Consider the following 10,152-nt stretch of genomic DNA (forward strand, 5'->3'; position numbering starts at 1 on the left):
TAACTGCTGGCTGGACAGCAATGTGTGGTTTCGCAGGGCTGGGAGTTCACACCCTGGTCGTCGTGCCGGAGGAGGGTTGGTGGAAGAGGGGAGTAGTAAAAAAATTGTTTTTAAAAAGTGTGATTCATGAGCGAGTGTTTTGGCATCACTGCAGACACCCAAGAGCCTAATCGGCAGCATATGGAGGGTGGCAAAGTGTGCGCATACCAGACGGTGGATATATAAAACTCACCCGTAACCACTGGCGAGTAGTAGAGAACGGAACAGACTCTGCTTATCTGGAGTAATAATGTACTAAGCCTGGAAAAAGTACAAAAATATTTCTTCAGTTTTCAGACCCAAGGTCACAAAAATGATTCATGTTGTGAGCATGTAGAGGCGCGGAAATATTTGTTTGTATGTGGACACAGGTGGATGCGTTGAGCATTAATTAATGTGGTGGTAAGTGTGCTGCGCTTCTGCACAGTACAGCCTGTAACAGGTGGAAAATGTGTGTGCGCGTATACATACGTGGGCCTTGAGGGAAAAGCTAGAACCATTCATTCAGCTCACCCATACATCACACAGCGGCGTTAATTGCCTTTGCTTCACCTCTTCCACATGCTCCGCCTCGACAGCATTTCAGCCTGTGTTATGCAAGGCTCTATAAATTTATCATGTTCCAAATGAAAGACTCGGCGGCTGCAAATTCATGACCACAACCCCCTCTACTCTGACACCTCTTGCAGCCCACTAAGCTTTAGGAGTCATTGTTAGGCTCTGTTTATTGGAAATATGGTGGTGCACGGCTGACATTTACACAGCGATAAGTGAGCTATGATTTCCAGGCGTGATATAAAAACATTACTGCTGTTACAACAATAGAAAGGCCATCTCAGAAAACCTTTCACTTGTCTGTTTAGCTCAATTAGTAGTAGACATGGTATTCATTACAACAAAGAATTCACCATGACTATAATTTTACACTATACTATTTATTTGCTGTTGAACCCTCTCTATAACATTTAATTGCATCTTACTGACGTTTCTTGGTTGATCCAGATAGCGTGTTTCATCCGGAAAAGTATGATGGGGGTTTTTTTTGGTTTGCTTGTTTACAGCACCCGCTGGGGTGGAGGGCGTGCCTCTTCAGCAGGTGCACCTGTAGCTTGTTACCAATCAAGCCTGCTATGTATTTAAGGACTGCCAAGCTGCTGAGTCTCTTGTTGGATTGTTGCTCTTGCTCGCTGTTTATGCTCTAGTAATGTTTTCTAGACCTCTTGCTCACATTCTGATTGTTTTGCTAGATTCTTGTTTTTGTTGTTGTTTTCAAGTCATTTTGGACTACATGATATATTGTGTGTTTGGATTTTTGCCGTTTCGTTTTGAGTGCTTACGGTTGTCAAGTTTACCTTGCAGTTCACAAGTGCTTTCTGTTCATATCTAGTTAGTGCGGAACATATTAATGGCATTTCCATTCATTGGAGTGGGGAAAGTAGATTTGAGATTCAAGTGTTTTGAGTTCAAGCGTGGTCACACAGGATTAGGATAGAATTAAATTCAGAAGTCATTGTATTTTATTTTGTAGTGACTCACGACAGTAACACACTTTCTCTGTTCAGACATACCCTGAAAAAAAATTGTGTGTTGATTTTGACATGTGGCTACACACAATAGAATCATCTGGGTCTAATGCATTTTTTAAAATAGATGTGTGGTCTATTAAAAAAGTATATATATATATACATTTGACGAAATAAAATTGGGTAAAGTCAACGCACCATTTTTGTTCAGTGTAATTATTTTATAGAAGGCCTATGTACTATAGATGAGACAAAATCAAATGACATGACCCAGAACCTGAGATGCATATTAAAATACAGACAAAGGTCAACCTGGAAAAACGCGGAGAAGGATACACACAAACACTTGAACAGATTTCATCCAATAATTCTCTCCTTGCGTGAAGCTCTTTTTCCATCGTGTGACATGGTGGTCCAAACGGCATTGAAATATTACATGCGCCTGGTTTATTAAAGCTGACACAGCCACTTGGGGTTAAACAGGACATTTCTGTCACCCTAATAACAGAGTAGCTCAGGGTTGGGAACGGAGGGGAGAGAAACCCCTGACCATCATCCACCAAACAGCCAACATGTGACCGCTAACGTCTCTCCATCACCAACCTCCCTCTGTTCCTTTCATGACATTTACAACCACATCGAGTGTGCGCACAGGCACGCAAAGACAAGTGGTGGCAGTTTTATTTCATCGAAGACAAAAATTCATCCGTCTGTTTCAGAGTATAAAATAGCACTCGGGGGGCCTTTGCGAAGGCGGAAAGTGGTGAAGTTAAAATTTGATCGGTTCACACAGGGAAAAAAAACAACAACACAACTTCTTTTGTGTATGTGTGTGTGGGTGTGTGTGAGTGTATCATGGCGCACCATTTACACATTGAAGGTCTTTGGAAGATTAAATTGACATCATAATCTCAGAATTTGATCCTTTATGAAAACATTTCTGAAGTGCCTCGGGAATATTTGCAGGTTGGCCATTAAAGTCAAGGAGTGTTAGCACAAAGATAATTACCTCCCTCACATTTTTCCATGAACCTTTACTTTGAAATAATAGTACAAAATAAAAGGATCAGATTAAATTACCCTTTCCTCTGGGTTTTAGAATTTCTGTCTCAACCATCTTTTTTTCAATCAACTTTTCCCTTGGCCTTTCAGGCCTGCATCCAATGAACACTGTGTAGCCCTCGACAGGAGAAGCACACAGCGATCTTCAACTACACTTTGCAGAGGTCAGCATAAACCCACAACAATGAATTTCAAATGGAGCCAGACAGACCACAATGGGAAATTACGGCAACTATGCAATCCATCAACAACAACACCTCCCCCGTAACCGAGGCAGATCAGTTGAAATATCAAAACAGAAAGAGACCAAAAACCTGCTCATTTTTATTTCACTTACTTTCAAGGTGAGAGGAAAACATCAATATAGCAGACATCATCTTATCTGTTGTGATGGAAGCATCCATTTAATGTCGGCAACTTCTAAGCCTCACTTGACACGTATTTGTTTTGTTTGATTATGGTTTGCCTCTGAAGTCTGTCAGGGAAGTTTTACATGAGATTTTCAGAAATTCCAAGCCAGTATTCTTGGCGGTACCCCAGTAGATCAACGTGTGGTATCTGGAGAAATGCTTTACCGCTGAGCAAGCTTTGTCGTCAATTGGTTTACCCATCACTCATGTTCAATAAAGTTTTTTATGGAATTAGAAAGTTTGTCAAGTGACTATGACACAGAACATTGTGTCAAGGTAGCATGTAAGCATTTTAGAAATTCAGATTTGAATTAGGAGCTGGTTTCAGCATTTGTAAATCTTTATTGATCCCCTTTGTGTGTGTGTGTGTTTTATTGTACTCTGTCAAGGGCTGAAAGATCATGGCAAACAATCGAATGCAAGTTTTTCCCTCCTCCCCCCTAAAAATTGTGAGTACGAGATAATATCCGATTTTTTTTTTCAAGGTCCATTTCAAGATATGTATTTTTTTTCCCTAAACATCATTGAATTAATCTTTATTACAAAAAAAAAAAGATCTATTAGATTATAGGATATTAAAAATAAAGGCAAACAAAGCATTAATTAATATAAATGTTTATTTCTCTACTACAATTCCAGGTTTAAACTTACTAAATACTTTCACATGAAGTCTGATAAGCATTCACCCTGACAACATAATTCCATCCATCCATCTTCCGATCCGCTTTATCCTCACAAGGCTCTGGTTAGCACGTCGGTGTCACAATGCAGAAATGCAGAGTTCAATTCCAGCTCCGGCCTTCCTGTAGGGAGTTTGCATGTTCTCCCCATGCCTGCGTGGGTTTTCTCCAGGTACTCCGGTTTCTTCCCACATTCCAAAAACAGGCATGACAGTTTAATGGAACACTCCAAATTGTCCATAAGTGTGATTGTGAGCACGACTGCTTGTTCGTTTCAGTGTGCCCTGCGATGGGCTGGCAACCAGTTCAGGGTGTACCCCGCCTACAGCCCGAAAAAAGCTGGGATAGGCTCCAGCATGGCCCGCGACCCTTGTGAGGATTAAGCGGATCGGAAAATGGATGGATATGCTGAAAGAACAGACAAACAGATACCTATCAACAGGGTGCTTCCATTTTCAAATCATATGACCGGAGGATGTGTTTTGGTTAGTCACCACCCAGCAGCGCCCCATGTGCAAACATCATGACATGTCAATCAAAGTCAACACTTTTAGTTCATTTTACATGTGCGTCACAGCTGTTGTGGTGGTTCACACATGATATATTTATCAACCACACACTCACACACTGAGACGAGTTTCCCGCCCTCACACATACACAATGACATTTTGTTTTTTAACCTTTTGAGGGGAAAAATACGTTAGATACTCGCCTCAAGTTCTCCGGAGACAGAAAAGTTACTGAAAATGACGCACACCTACGGCAGTAGGTGTTAGTTACAGTAATGACCTCTTTGCATGCTCACTCCATCTCTGCTGCCCTCCTCCCCTCCGCTCTGCATCTCAATGACTATTTGAATCGCAGTTTTTGCGATGAGTAAATCATGTCTTACCAAATAGCGATTATATTGCAAACGCAATGAATCATTCAGCCCTAATATGAACTGTTATCGTGTTAAGGTTTTCTCAATTCTCATTCCAAATCGTGCCCTAAAATAAGGGCAAAATGTCTGATCTTGTGATTCTTATCAATATACGTACTGTTTCCACTCGGGTTACTATTTTTAGCATTTCAGCACTTGGCATTCAAATTACTTCTTAAGACTAAGTGACACACGGACAAGACAGCTCACAGGATGAGCGTGAAACAAATCCTATGAAATATGAATTTCTCTCCCCGACATACACTTGCACACTCACTTTAAAACCAATGATACGTGCCTTCTTGGGACACCCTTTACCTTGTGCAATCTAACAATCACAGGCACCCATGGGGGAGGTGAGCTGTGGCCTTTCGGACCTTCGGCGCTGCCAGTCTTGATGAATGACATCTGCAGGATTGTCTGGTAGGTTTTACCCACCAATCCTTTTTCTCCGCTACGTTTATTTGGCTCCGGTAATGGTGGCTGTCACGGCCAATCGCCTGAGACAGTCACTGATTTACTCCAGGTGGCGCTTGGCTATTGTCCAGCTGAAAGAACTGCCCTGACCCATGACCCCTGACCCCTGAGGGCTGCCCTGTGCCCTACCTAGAGGACAGGATTGGAGCTGTTGCTGGGAGCAGAGGCAACATGGGGATTAAACGAGGCTGAGTGGTTTGTGCTGGGAAATGGATACTCCCACAACTCCCCGAGTTCTTAACCTCAAAACTCGAGTGGTGATATTCATGCATCCCAACAGTGCTGGAAAGGTACCGCTGAATTTCTTCACCAACCACCGTCTGATATGATTCACATTTACTTTATTTTGGATGAAACAACTTGTCTGTGGTGGATAAAGTGATGCTTTCAACAACATGAGAATGCTTCTTTTCTACCTTCGCAGATAACAAGAAATATTTTGTGGTGAGAAATATGACAGCCAATGACATTTTCAGAACCAAATAAAAACGATCATGAATGATCGATCATAGGTCACAAATGCAATCAAAGCATTCCTAAGCAAATGAAAGCATTGACCTTGGATTTGTTTGGATTTCAGACATTTCCTCGAGTAAAGAATAATAATATTTTTGGAGTAGGAATGGAGTAGGCATTTGCAATGACGACGAGACTGGAGGCACCAGAGGTATTCTTGTTTCCAAATTTCCAACGATTAAATATTTAAAGGAAAAGTACTAATTGCTGGTTAGGAGGCAAGCAAGGGCACATGACACAGAATCACTTGGTCGCATTTGAACCCTTGCTCTTTACCTTTTGGACCATTTTGTCCTTTACAGTGTCATTTTACCACCAAACTTTTTGGGGTGCAACGTCATTTCTATTTCAGTAGAAGATACAATTGTCATCTGTGATAAAAATGAGCTGTTAAATTAGACACAGGAGACCATGTCTCTTCTATCAGCTCTGTTTTGCATGAGCAGACAACATTACTTGGCTTTGAAGTTTGAATTTCTGGCCCAGGTCTTTCTGTTCAGCAGTGACTCAGTCAGTCAGCTAGCTGAAGGGCTTGAAGGTCAAGGGTTCAAATCTTCCTGTGGCTAAAAATGAAATTTAATAATCTCTCTGAACACTGTGAGGGGACCTGTGAGCAAGACGTTCCACCCCCAAACTAAGAGTCGCACCGCCCCTTCACCTCGGAATCTCTCTGCTGCCTGGAATTTGTGGGTTCATAGTTGACAGTGACAAGGTCTATCAAATTTATAGATATCTTTTTTCAAACATCACGGTTGTCTCAGCTCCAGATGTAAGAAAAAGCATGGGAACCCTTTGGAATTTCTGCACAATTCGGTCCTAAAATGTGACAGGATGTTCACAACAATAAACAAACAGCGTTCATAAAAAATAACAAGCAAAATCATTTGTGTCGAGTATTTTTTTTTGTTTGTTTGTTTTTTAACCAAACACATGTAAATGTCACAATCCAGGGTGGAAAAAGTTTTGGATTTAATAACTGGTTGAGCCTTCTTTGGCAGCTCTAACTTCAACCAAATGTTCCTTGGTTAGACCTGCACAACAGTCAGAAAGAGCTTTGGATGATTTCTCTTGACAAATCTGTTTCAGTTTAGCAATATTCTTGGGGTGTCTGGCATGAATTGCTCTTTTGAGGATCAACAGCACCTCAGTTAGGTTGAGGTCAGGCCACTGAGTAGGCCACTCCTTAAGGCCAACTTTCTTATGTTTGAAAACATTCAGTGTCTCATTTACTTCTGGCATGTAGTTTGTTGTCCCGTTACAGCTTCCATTCTTGGATAGGATTTCAAAAATAGGCAAGTACTCGAACTTAGAAATATTTTTTTCTGCCTAGAACAGCAATTCGTCCAGGCCCTGTGTGAGAAAAGTTAGCAAGGGCACCAAAACCATCATCAATCAATACCCATGGGATTTTCATGGTCTTCTGCTGTGCCTTTTTTTTCTACACACTATTTTCGGAGACAGGCGCATATGTGCTCGACATAAAAACTGTTGCATCTTCATTTACATGCCGGGGCAAGTCACGTTTTCTATGTTTGGGAATTCGGCAGACCGTGCAATGCCTCACTGGGCGTTCCAGCTGACTGAGGGGATTTTCTATTACATGCCCATGTTGCACCTGACAATTTGGTGACAGAAAGTAGACTCGACTTTATACTCTGCTTATATGTGTGGTGTGTCATTGTATTTCATAACTAGTGTGTGTGTGTGTGTGTGTGTGTGTGTGCGTGTGTGTGTGTTGGGTGAAGAATTGGTTGAAGGCGCCTCTAAGTGCCCACTAGGCAGCGGTCAAATATGACATCATCAGGTAGTGGAGATCTTCTTGCACTTCCTTATAAACGTACTTTGGGCACACCGATTTTCTGTACGGACTCAAACCAGTCGGTTATGCTTCCGCCATGTAGACCACGCCCCTCTCCTGCATTGAATTTCAAGGGAATGAGGCGAGCCGCTTCGATTTAATGAAGTCGGCTGTGTTCATACACAGACGCCCACTTCGAGCTGGGGACATCGACAAAAATGAATGCCAAAGACGGAAAACTTTTCACAGTTAGACCACGCCCATTTTATTGTATATTCCTTCCAATTACGGTAACTCAACTTATATTTCATCTGTCTGCACAGTAGTTTTGGGGCTCTCTTCTGCAAACTTCAAACTTGCAGCAATGGTTTTTTTGGGGGCAGGGGGAGCCGCATTGACATCTTCTGTGGTGTGCTGCTAGGACAACCATTCTTGTTTAATATTTTACTTATGCATTATATTTAATAATGTTAACCTATGCCAGGCATTTCTGTAAAATTTGAGCCAACACTCTACAGTTTTTCTTCATGGCATTAAACATTCCGCGTTGTGCTTTAGCAGTCATGTTTACGGGAGAGTCACTCCCAGGAAAAATTGCAACAAATTGAATATTAGTAATCATAAACTTTATTCATAAAGCTGTTTTTATTCAAAATAAAATGTCAAAGTGCTCAGACTTTCTTCATTTAAACGACAAACTATCTTACCATGGACGGAAGAACGTGAAGGCTTTTAGTGATACTTTTGTGATCCTTTCAAGCTTCATGCAAATGTATTCTTAATTGTCAGTATTCTGAGAGCCAGATGATGTGAGGCTTGTTCCACATCAGTCAATGCTTCTTGATAATAGAAAATACATCAGTGATGTCACGTCTGTCACGTCAATCGGGCTCAATAGGTTCTTGGAGAAGTCATTAGACTAGTGGTTCACATACTTTTTCTTCCATGCACTGTGAATGTTTACACGGTGTGTCCGATAAAAACCTAAAAACATGAGAACATAATTTTGTTTGTGAGGGACCGCATTCATTTCAGCAATCTCTAAATGTTGCTGTGACTTTGATGAAAATCAAATCACATTTATGACCAGTTTATGCAGATATCCAGGTACTTTGTAATAGTTTACACTTTTATTGCAAATGTTTTGCTCATGGCGCATGCCTGCCTTCCTTTGCTCCCATTACACACTAGAAAACGTTGTCGTACACCCGACCAGATCTAAAAGTACTTTTTTTTAAACTGCCAATGTCATAGCCAAAACACTCATGGCATGCTTAAATATAGACGATGTGACACATGATTAGCAGCGTTCATGCTCTGCATATGACATATGAACACGTGGTCTTTGCAGCAGCTTCCCGTACACACGTGGTGACCATGACCAAGTACAAAAGCAATGCATCTCAGATTCTTTTTGAACAAAATGATGACAAAGAACGTTTTATTGGTTTTGACAGCTGTGGGTTAATGAACAATTTAGTCATGCATACAAGAGGCCATTAATAAATTATGTAGGAAAACCTACGAGGATCAAGTGGGCATCTGTGTGGATCTGAAATTCCTTTCAACATTCGCAACATTTCACTATTTGATTTGTGTATTTTTATTCGCTTTCCATTCACGTGTATAGCCAAATGGCACAGGGTCCTGTGATTCTAGCTTGATATATATATATATATATATATATATATATATAGATAGATAGATAGATAGATACACACACTCCATGTCCATGTGTGCGCTGTTCAGAGCCAGGTGGTTTGGCGCTTGTTGTGAGTACCGTGTTGGTACATGACTGGAGCTGATGACTGAGGGTGAGCCGACAGACAGCAGCTGTCTGTCTGGTTCAGTTACAGCCAAACACCACATCCACTGATACGGCTCTCCAATACCCTGAGGTCCATGTCGAGGTCAGGGAGCTGCAGACTAAATTCCCTATGGGCTTGAAAGCTAAAGTTGCACAAACCAAACTTAACAAATGTTTGAATGTGGGTGAACCAATTAAAATGGCATTATTCAAATGGCACCGGGTACAATATTTTAAATATGCATATCATCTTTATGAGCTGCTCTTCACTTAACATATGGAATATTTAAACATTATATAATATTAACATTCATATACCTCATGCATGTAACCGTATCCCTTATGCTGTAATTTCTTGGTCTTTTCACTCTCTTGAGAGGAAAAGAACTCCTGAGAATATGTTATGTATTCTGCACAGCAACATTCAAAGGTGCCAAGCTTTTGAATTGCATAAATGAGCACAGGAAATCATTGAGAGATGTTTTTCTCTCAGATTCCAAATCAAATGAAATTTCCACAAAAGGTGAATATAGTGGCAACGTGGTTTCATGGGACCCAATGGACAAACTCAAAAGAAGAAAAGAAGTAACCAGAAAGTCTCGGCTGCAACCTCCTGTGGAAAACAACTATGAAATGTGTTAAATTATCCTCAGAAGAGGATAGTTCGAGCGTGGTTTTTTTTCCCTCTCCCTACCTGTGTTTTCCTTTCTGAACTCTGACTGTAAATTTCCCCATTGCGGGACAAATAAAGGATATCTTATCTTAAATACTCTGTCCCAACTATTTTTGCTCACCGAAAACCAACGGTTGACAAGGCCAGGCAGGTTAGGGCTCAAGCGATGTTGAACACGTGCAATAAAAAGCCAACAATGTCCTTTGCCAGCTCATATAGCCTTACAAGTTTGTCTCACTTATATT

General features: G+C 41.1%; 1 long non-coding RNA gene across 2 annotated transcripts in view; it reads left to right on the forward strand.

The window, feature by feature from the left end:
• Positions 1–5,561, forward strand: part of LOC147199474 (uncharacterized) — a 33,263-nt gene extending 27,702 nt beyond the window's left edge. For both annotated transcript variants that reach the window (XR_015102124.1, XR_015102123.1), the window contains exons 2-3: positions 4,978–5,059; positions 5,163–5,561. This is a non-coding gene — a long non-coding RNA (uncharacterized LOC147199474). The remainder of the gene's footprint in view (positions 1–4,977; positions 5,060–5,162) is intronic.
• Positions 5,562–10,152: the final 4,591 nt, after the last annotated feature.

This window comes from Hippocampus guttulatus, chromosome 10, assembly GCF_054856545.1.
Source record: "Hippocampus guttulatus isolate MCC_2025c chromosome 10, RoL_Hgut_1.0, whole genome shotgun sequence".
NCBI classification, from domain to species: domain Eukaryota; kingdom Metazoa; phylum Chordata; class Actinopteri; order Syngnathiformes; family Syngnathidae; genus Hippocampus; species Hippocampus guttulatus.